Here is a 10,973-nt window from a genome sequence, read left to right on the forward strand (position 1 = left end):
AAATTTTACTTTCTATTGGCGACCACTGGCGACACTAGTATTAAATAATTATGATATGGGCATACCTTAACATTTATATATAGATCTTATATGAATATCTCTGGCAGACAACCAAGCAGAAGTTTTATTTTTCAAATTCTTTACAAAATTCATAGCACTGACAGCACAACAGCCAATCTACAAAACAGAGTTTCATTAAACCATCCTTTCACCACATTAATTCAATTGCCTAGAACATTGTGCACCATTTGGTTTCCAAACCAGTTGATTGGATTCTTAGCCGAGCCTTAATTTCAGTCACCTTGCGGCACTTTATATTTATGTACATTCAAATCTGTACTAAAGCTAAATTCACTCGGCACATTACTCCTCGTATACATATGTATGTATATATAAATCTATGCACACATATACACATGTATTGTATGTATGAATGTTGTCTTGTTTGAAGCTAAAAGCAATTGTCTAAAACGAACTATTTTTATACCCTGAACAGGGTACATTAAGTTTGCCACGAAGTTTGTAGCACCCAGAACGAAAAGTCGGAGAGCCTATAATATATATAGTACATATGTAAATGATCAGCATGACGAGCTGAATCAATTTAGTCATCTTCGTCTTACTGTCCTTCCGTCCGTCTGTTTGTATATACGCGAACTAGTCCATCAGTTTTTTAAAATATCGGTCGGAAATTTTGCTCACGTTCTTTTCTTCCTAAGAGGCTGTCCATTTGTCGGAATCGAATTTGAGATATGTATGCATGCACATTTGTAACTGGCATAAATGCATTTAATATCAGGTTTTTTCTTATTATTGTTTGTTGATTTGTTTTGTTTTTGCATTTAGTTGTTCGCGAAGAGCGTTGTTGCAGATCAACAAATGTTATCAATAGCAAAATTGGGTGTGTTTTGTCTATTTATACATACGTAATGTATACGTAATATGTCGACCAGATTTATATAGCTTCTATCAATAGGGATGGCGTGATTTTATCATGTCACGTTTCGATTTGGATAGCACTCTCCGGTGGCTACTGTAAGAGCTCTTCGCGGACAACTTGGTCGTCATAATGCTTCTTCGAAACACGCTATTCAACACATAATAACAAAATTCGAAAGTTATTATAATCTGCACAACAGTGTGCCACCTTCTCGTCAAAAAAAACAAAAACCCGTTGTAAATTATCGCTTCTCGGTTCAACGTCATTCTGCCCAGACATCATTTTGACCCAATTTGAGTGTTTTATTTCATTTTAACATCACGTCATTCCTGTTGGTATACCCTTTATATATACATCAGTATATGTCTATTAAAGTGAGCCAATAAACTAATTTGTCAAATTTATGGATTAAAAAGAAACTGTATTCAGAGGAATATGCCTGACTTTTAGCTTAATTTTACTTCACTTTTTAAAGTTTTTAAAGATATATACCAACATTTTGAATTATGAAACATCATCCGTGAGGAGCATTTTTTACGTTTTATGCTTCAAAGGAAACCTTGTTGTAAAATTTTTAAAAATTCCTTAAAAATTATGGTGTCAATAGAGATTTGGGTTTCGACACCTTTTAAAATTATGCCTAGCAGGGATATTTTTCTTAGGTTAGTTTTAACTCATAAATTTGATAGGATGATGCGAGCTAGCCATAACGTGGACTCGTATATACTGCGCGGAATCGGATCATTGCCGTGCCCCCTAATCGCCATTAATTGAAAACCTATCCTTAAGGAGGAGCATCAGCAGTTTTTTTGAAAAAAGTAATAATTAGGTATAATGTACATATCTCCTAAACTGCTAAAGCTACATATATTAACCAGATTCACTAAGAGCAAATATTTTTGGCATCCCTACCGACAGTGTACTTCGTAAAAAACTACTAAGAGTGCGATAAATCAATAAGTAAATGCGTCAGACACATACAACTTTGCACCCGAGATGATACAGGGGCTTTGTAGCTGTCAAAATTGCACGTTACAGTGCAAAAATGGACGAAATCGGACTACCACCACGCCTACTTATCATATGACACAATTTTTAATTCCATCTGATTATTTTAATTTCCAGTATACAACTCAAGCACCAATAGATATATCGGATCAAAACTGTTCAAGTCCCCAGGCACCGAATATATGGACCCCAGTTCCTATTGCGAACTTTTTATCGACAATATCGATCAATCTCTAAGATATATTATAGATATTATTAATAATATGTCGGTGGACCAAAAATTGGTTAAAGCGAATCAATAATTCCCTTCGTCCCCATATACTTAATGAAATTTAAAGAGCGTGTTTTTTAATGACAATGTATCTTTCGGGAGAAAACTGGCCCTAGCCATATAACTAACCTCAGAAACCATCGGTTGACATTTTCTCGCTAATATTATTATGTTAGGAACCTTAATAAAACTCAGAGATCATATTTTTCTGTTAATAATATGAGGTAAGAGCAAAAATAGATAAAATGGGGTCAATATTCCCTCTATCTCCCATGTACACAATATAAGATTTTCAAACTTCCGGTTGGCTTTATATCATATACAATATATTAGTCAATACGTAAGATATCTTGGCAAAATTGATTCGCACATAATAATATTGTACTATAGTTTAATGCGGAAAATATTGTATGTGCTATTTGTCTACGAACTACCCAAACCCCCATATACCACATATTATGATTTTCGTTATTCTAACAAACAAAACGCTGAATATGTCTGTCAGCGTAAGTGTAGAAAATATGTTTTTGAATATACTTTAACAATGTCAAAAGCTAGTGAAATCATCTTAGATCTTTACTGCCCCCAATATACCCTATATAACGCCTTACGACTTCCCAACTCTCTCTAATCCGTTTAGATAGGTCAAAATGTCTGATGTTTTAATAAATGTAAGTGGACACATTTTCTTAAAACTTATAAAATGATATTAATGGTTTGGTGCTCATAGTAAATGAAATTGGTCTTGGTCTAAACTTCATATCCATAATATAATCAATCCTCTGATCCTCTGGATGACGTTTTGCACATCAATTCATAATATAATAAAATATTTAATTTAGCATTTTCGGTTGAGTTTATGTCATACACATCTTATTTGAAAATGATTCTAATATAATTTTCGCCGACAGGAACTAAAATATAGTTATAAAACTTCTTGTAATTGAATCTCTGACCAATAATATGAGTTAATAAGATACATATTTGATTGTAAACCATCCAGTTTCGTCGAACAGTGAATGTTGAATTCTTTTAGAAATTTTTGAAATATAACGTTTTACCAATGCCAGACTTGATTCTTACAAGTTGCACGAGTATGAAATATCCGGTTACACCTGAACTTAGCCGTTCCTTACTTGTTCAAGTTTACTTTAACTTTTATTCTCCAGCGAGACTTCTTGTATCCTGGTGCTTCAGGTCTTTGGATCATTTTCCATATCGTCGTTTTGTCAAAAAGTAGTTAAGACTAACTGCTATATAAATATTTTCGAAAATTACAACAAACGTAATTTTATTTTTTAGTACACTTGTTAATATACAAACCAGCAAACTACCAACGAAGTACAATAACTCAAGAACGTTTCACTCGGTTGGTCTGTACCAAATCATGGTCATTGCGTCTAACTGACCGCCCATGGTTTAGGTACTCATTATACGGACGTATAGAAAAGCTGAGCCAGACTAGTAACACAACACAATGCAAAGGTTTTGGAAGATGCATAGAAAGAGTAAGCAAAAACAAATAAGAAGGAAAGAAGAAAAAATGATATTCGTAAGATATAGCAGTTTATGAATTGAATATCAGCAGATAATGTGTAGTGCAGGCATAATTTTTACCGTTGCTCGATACTTTGACTTTGGAAGTGCAACATGTTGAAAGAAAATAAAAGCTGGCAACATCATTTTAGCTAACACGGTTATGAGGTAAAACCTGCAACAAACTTGTCAATACTACGCAGCTAATTAATGCTGCTGTTTATAATATAATATATAATTTTGAGCGATTTAATGCTCCCAATCTTATTTTATGGTGGGGAGAAGAGTGTGATACATAACCTCTTGGTTCATTTTATGATTTTACAAAAGCTTTGATATCCATTTTTTCAGACGAGTGAGTTTAGAACACATTATGTTAGACTCTTTGAAAGTGGCATATTTTTTTATATTTGGGACTATACGCACCCAGTAAATATTCCTCCAATGGTTTAAAGATAATGGGATTTAGCATGGTTCCTGACAAAACTCGCCTAGATGCGAACCACAAATAATCTTAATAAGTCAATTTAGTCTGGAACTAAACACATTTTATAAAAAACTTGATTTTAAGACTGGTAAATTGTCATTTTTGTGTGTGAAAAACGATTATTTATTTTAGAGTCGTTGCAACTCGACAGATTTAGATTTTAAAACTTTAAACGCATTTTTCTTCTTGCTTTTTCAATGCTCTTTACATGAAATTTAGCATGAATATTTTTTGAAAATTTTTCATACTTATATTTTCTAATTTGTAATATTTTTAAAAAATTCGAGAAAGTAAAAAGCTGCTCTGTTTAGAATTTGTTTACCTGTCAGGTATATTAAGTTTGAAATGAAACTTATAACACCAAGAAGGAAACGTGGGAGACCCTATTAAGTGTATATGTACCATACATAAACGATCAGCATGGCGAGATATGTCGGTTTAGCCATGCCTGTCATTCCGTCCGTTTGTTTTGCACAGGATCTTTTGCCGAAAAATTGCTCATCGAAACCGTCGATAACTGCCCACTATTAGATATAGCTGCCATTCAAACTGGCCGATCAAAATCAAGTTCATGTGTGTAAAACCATTTTTTTATCAAGATTTCTACACACAATTTGACCTAGATTATTATCCAAGGCAACGCTACTTTTCCAAATAAATTGTTCAGATCGGGCCACTATTTTTTTATGGAAGTATATAGTAGTTACCAATCAATGTTAGCTATGGACGGTTTCGTTTTCAAATTTAGTTATACATATTTGTTAGCGTAGAAATCGTGGTGACGAGGACACGGCCTTTTTTTCCCTCTACTTCAAGGACGCATAACGGTCCTCTTGACTAAAATACCCCCTTAAGACTATTTTTTTCAAAATGAATCGTTAAAAAATGTATCTATTAATAACTACGGGTATAAGATTTGAAGGTCAGAAAAGTATTTTTTTATTTGCCACGAGCATCCGGCTCTGGTAGGATTTAATATCAGATTATGCTGTGGATATTTCGATTGCTGTATTAAAATTTTGGTTGGAAGTGTCAGAATTAAGCATTTATCGTATTGGTACCTACCAGCATTAAGTCAATTAAATGCTTGGTTTATGAATATAGACGAGGATGTTCCATTGAATTGATTAAATCAATGATGAAGTTAAAGCTTCTCACACCCTATTCACAGGACAAAAATAGATGTCCCCCAATCAGTGTTTTGTATTAAATCTGACCATGTCAAATTGGCCAAAATGGGGTTTCGGTTTCGATTTCATCAAATTCGTGAATTTGCGTAATGTTTTGGAAATTGCGAACCTTACTGAATACACTGACAAATTTGACACAAATCCGTAAACAAACATGCCGCAATAAACTGTCAAAATCACGTCATCCCTATTGGTGTACGCTGTAGTTCGCGCCGCCTTTAGCTTAAGCTCTGCGCTCAAAAAAACTTCTAAATTGAATCATGATGATTTGTACGGTTAAATGAACTAAATCTTAATGATTTGGAATCATTTGTATTTTCTCGGTATGAAACCAAGCGGAAATGTGATTTGATGCTTCCGAGTTTCTGATTGTACGAATCGAGTGCATTGGCTGCTCATGTTTCAACAGAGAGTTATGACATCCCGACGTAATGCATTAAGACATATGTATATATACATACATATGTGCATATACAGTGACCATCCACATTCGATTGTACAACTAACATATTGTCGACGGCAATTTGCCACTACCGCCTAGAACGAGGCTAATTAATGAGAGCCAGTTCTTGCTGGTCACGCCTGACTGAATTGAGGTGGCAGCTAAGCCAACCAAGCCAACTAATCACAGCGCAAGTGCCACACACTGCAAATCCAGCTGGTGCGGCGCATGTCGCAAGGGTTAGAGAACCTTCAGAAGACACTCAACCGCGACGCGCAGAGGCAAAAAGTAGTAAATCAAAGGTAAATTGATAACAACTTCAAATGCAGCTTACAAGAAAAATACAACAACAATGTAAAAAAGTAGTTGTTGCCGACGTACAATAATATCGTGGCTTCCGCTAAATTGCTCGGCGGCTGCTTCAATTGACGCTAAGTTATTGTTCATGTTGCGGTAGTTTGACGAGCTGTTGCTTCCACTTGGACTTAACTCTAGTTATTTCATTTTTATTGCACATGCGTGTTGTTGTTAGCAGGCAGACGATGCATTTCATTGTTGTTGTTGACGATTCGTTTTCAATGAAAACCAATGCCGGTGCTGCCGTACTTGGTTTGTGAATGTGGAGCTATTTACTTCATCCAAACATAGAATCAGTGCGAAAGTCAAGCAGCTGTTGAATAAAATGAGAGAAAGCTGGGCGAGCTTACGTTCCACAAGTCATTCCATAGAAATGGTGGTAACAATGGTAAGATTTATTTAAAAAATTTCAATTAAGTGGAAAATGAATATAATCCTCATAAATATTTAAGAAATTTAAAAAAAATATTTCCTAAAATTATTTTACCTTGGTGGTTTTTAGAGTCATACGTTTACTAACTTAACTCGCCTAATCCCCTATCTTTGATGTCCAGTATTTCTCATATTCCATAAATCAAGAATAATAGATGCCTGATTATAATTGATTACTTCATAAATGCAAGTAAGCTCTCAAACTTATAAATACAGCCCCCTTAAAGGGTATATTTTAATAAATTTTTTATTTGTAAAATGTTTGTGTATTTTTGTTGAGTTGAATTTTTTCATTTTTACACATAAAAGCAAATTCCGAACTATTTTTTATGGTATGAGGTATGTATAACCCGTGCACAAAAATAGTGCGGGCCGGTGTAATTTATCTTCTAAACTAGGATTCTAATTTTCCATAAACGTTTAGCCAAGAATCTGCTTCCAGTTGTGGTCCGCTCATTGAGTTGTATCAACAATTAGAATGAACTTACAAGTCTTAAAGCTTCACTGATTGGTTTTTACGACTTTATTTTTTACGGTAAAAATTAACTCGATGGTTTGAAATTGTCAGTCAACGAGAGACTAAAATAAAAAAAGTACGTCTGGCTTTTAATTATTTCTTTATTTTTATGCATTTTTTTTCTTTGATATTAATTCAAGTTACACTTTTTGAGCGTGGTGATCGATAAGAAAACATTTTTTTTTTTTATTGATTAAATGAGAAGTTAATATTGTTTTAATAATTTTTATTACTTTACAATACTTGTAGGTTATTCAGATATGTTTATCATTGAAACTATAGGTTTATGGTAACTGAAATAAGAAACATGAGTTTGAGATTTGATATCCTCTAATTATCTGGAAAATACCGCGTCAAAGGTGGTCCCATATTTTGTTGTGGATTTTTGTGAATCATTATTCGTTTTCAAATTAAATTTTTTCGAAAGAAAAGTTGTCAACCGATCCAAATTTGGTTGAAATCGGTCTAGCAGGTCCCGAGATATGGGTTTTCCCCTAAATGTGGGCGGAGCCACGCGCATCGTATAATTTTGACACCGGCTACTATAATGATATCTCGTATCATCTCGGATGTAAAATTTAATGTATCTGGCGTATTTCTTTATTGATTTATCGCGCTTTTAGTAGCTTTTAAAATTACCGTTATATGGCGAGTGGGCGGGTCGGTAGTGATGCTAAGGGATTCGTTCTGAGTGAATTTGGTTATTATTCAAGCTGGTTTAGGAGATATGTACAATAAAACTCTTCGAGGGCAGGACCACGCCCATTTAAAAAAAATTGCCTACGGGTGCCCCTTACTCCTGCGATCCCCTGTGCCAAACTACCGTTTTATATACAAGTATATCTTAAGGGGTTACATGGGTTTCGCGGCTTCAAAAAACAAAAATATTTTTATTGTCTTATTTACTTATATAACATCTCTAGAGTATTGTCCTAAATTCTTAAGTTGATACCAGTAATAGTTTTGGAGATACAGCTTTGAAAAATTGCGCGCTGGAGGTCAGCTATATAATCACTTAAAACTTTAAACCCGTTTTGTTGGAAACTGTGTTTTCAAAGTCGGTTGTCAAGATTTCTCACGAACTATTCAGCCGATCTTGATGAACTTTTATACAGGTGTTTGTGATTGTTACTCGTGCTTGGACGAAGGACTTTTTTCCATTACAACTATGTTAAAAAAAGAAATGTCGAGCAAATTTTACCGAAATTTTCATTTTGTTGACAAAATTGTCTGCCACAATTCCAATTTAATATTTTTTTCCTTCGTTCAAGCACGAATTTATGGTCTTAACAAAAACACATTGTTTTTTCATTTTAGATGATCCTGTCAGGAGTTATGCTGACAATGCGGACGCACCTTTTTTCGAGTGGTCACCGGAAATGACGTTACAATGGCGGAGTTTTAATTTTTTTCTTTGAAAAACTCAGAAATTATTCTTTAAATGTGTATCTTTAAGGCAGAAAAAAGTTTAAATAAAAAAAAAAATAGCTGTTTTCTTACCCGACGAAACCCATGTAACCCCTTAATTAAGTGTTTAATTATGGCAATTTGTAAGTTTTCGTTTAATGGCGTTTTGTGGGCGTGGCAGTGGTTCAGGTACGCCCATCTACGAGCTCACTCTTACTTCTTTGGGAACACGTGTATCAGTTTTCATTACGATATCCCAATTTTTACTCAAGTTACAGCTTGCATAGACCTCATCATTTATATATTTATAACCCTATATCTATGTATCCCGATTAGTTTTAGGTGTTACAAACAACCGTTAGGTCAATAAAACTATTCCATTTTGTAGCAAGAGTATAGTGTATATATGTTGCAAGAGTATAATTACATCAATTTTATGGTTAATAGGAATCATGGCTCGGAAAGGAGTATATAAAGTTTAGTGGTTGTTTTATTTTTCATATTTTTTGTATTTTATTGCAATTAGTTTTTAAATTATAAATTTTATAGGTTAATTTTTCCTCATACATTAATAAAAATCCAATCTATACTTGTTGTTGCGCTTTAAATATAATTGCTATAGTAAAGAAAGGATTAATAACTTCTTGGTTGCATTTAGAAAATTAATTATTTTTCGTTTTTATTTTGTGTAACATATTTTGCCTGCTTAATTGTGGAATTTCATAAAAGAAAATTTTAGCTAAATACAAACAAACAGTAAAAAATTTAATAAAAACCAGACATTTCAAAATTATTTTAAAAAATTCAAAGTTTAAACAAAAAACATTCATTATTTATTTCAAATATTATTAATGAAAAACCTCAAAATTTATAAAAAAAATAGTACTTATTTGAAGAAAAATTCGAAATTTAATTAAAAGTTTTAAAAATTTGATAGAAAATATATTCAAAATTAATTTAAAAAACATTCGTTATTTAATGGGAAAAAATTCAGAATTAAAAAAATTTTATTTAACAAAAACGAAGCTTTAAAATCATAATTGAAAACGTTCTAAATTTAATAGAGAAAACATTCACATTTTTTTAATAAACAAAATTTCCCAACAACGAAAGAAAATAAAAACTTGTAAAATTTATAGCACACAAACAGAGCTGATCACAAATTTTAAATAATTCATTTACTTGTCTTTTTGTTAAATTCTTTAAAATAGTATACAGTACCCCGCCAACCCATTAGAAACATGGTAATAATATATAAATATTTACGAATAACTGCTGAAGCATTAAGTAGGTTGTGCACTATATATTACTTCGTGCCAAATATAAAAAAATATACCGTTGCGATTAGTGGGACTTAAATTCGAAATTACATTGAAATGTTTACTTCACTTGGAGTTTAGCATTTGTGATTTCTGGTTCATTAGAGATAAATTGTGTGGCGCAGTGGAAGAAATCGAATTTGTGGTTGGTGTTTTATTATTATTTCGTAGATTCCAGAGTATTATTTGTTAGGTAAGTATTTTTTTTTAGAAATTTTCTGCAGCTTTATAATATAAGCAATGAAAAATATACTTTTTAGCATATGGGCAAAAATCGGACATTTCAAACGAAACCGAAGTGCTATAGCTGCACTTTTAAAAGAAAAAAGTTCATCCTATAGAGAATTAGGAAAAAAAAATTGCAGTGAGTGCAGCTACTGTTACTCGAGTAGCGAAAATTGTGCACACGTTCAAAAAGGAGCCGTTGCTCGCACAAGTAAACGGCAAAATGCTGCCCAAAATAGAAAAATTTCTGCGCGCATTCGACGTAAAGTAGTGAGGCTTGCTCTAGAAATGCGTACCAAAGCAGCTAGAGAAATTACAAAAGAGCTAAATGATGCCCATGTTAAAATATCGCAAAGAACAGTTGAACGCATCTTTTCAGAAAATAACCTTAAATGCCGCCGTCCAGCCAAGAAACCAAAATTGACCAATCGAATGAAAAATGGACGGGTAATATGGGCCAGGCTCCATCAGAACTACACACAGGTAGATTGGAACAAGGTAAACATAAAAAGTTATGAACGACCCCCGAAGTCCCCCATTCAAAGTTACTCTGTTATTTAACATGATTTTCTTCTTAACAAAGATTATCTTTAGCGACGAGTGCCGGCTAGAAACAGCGACAGAAGCCATTCAATTTGTGCGACGTAGACCGTGTGAACGTTATGCGGAGAATTTTAAATAAATATTCTACAAAAATTTGCGTTAGCATATCGTAATAATTTTTGGTTTATTTGGCTCTGAACGCAAAATTATGTATATGAATAATTTTCCTTGTTTCTAATCGGTTGGCGGGGTACTGAGCTTAGCATAACTTTCTAAATAAATATCATAACAAAAATATA

Source organism: Bactrocera oleae, chromosome 6 (genome assembly GCF_042242935.1).
Source record: "Bactrocera oleae isolate idBacOlea1 chromosome 6, idBacOlea1, whole genome shotgun sequence".
Taxonomy (NCBI): domain Eukaryota; kingdom Metazoa; phylum Arthropoda; class Insecta; order Diptera; family Tephritidae; genus Bactrocera; species Bactrocera oleae.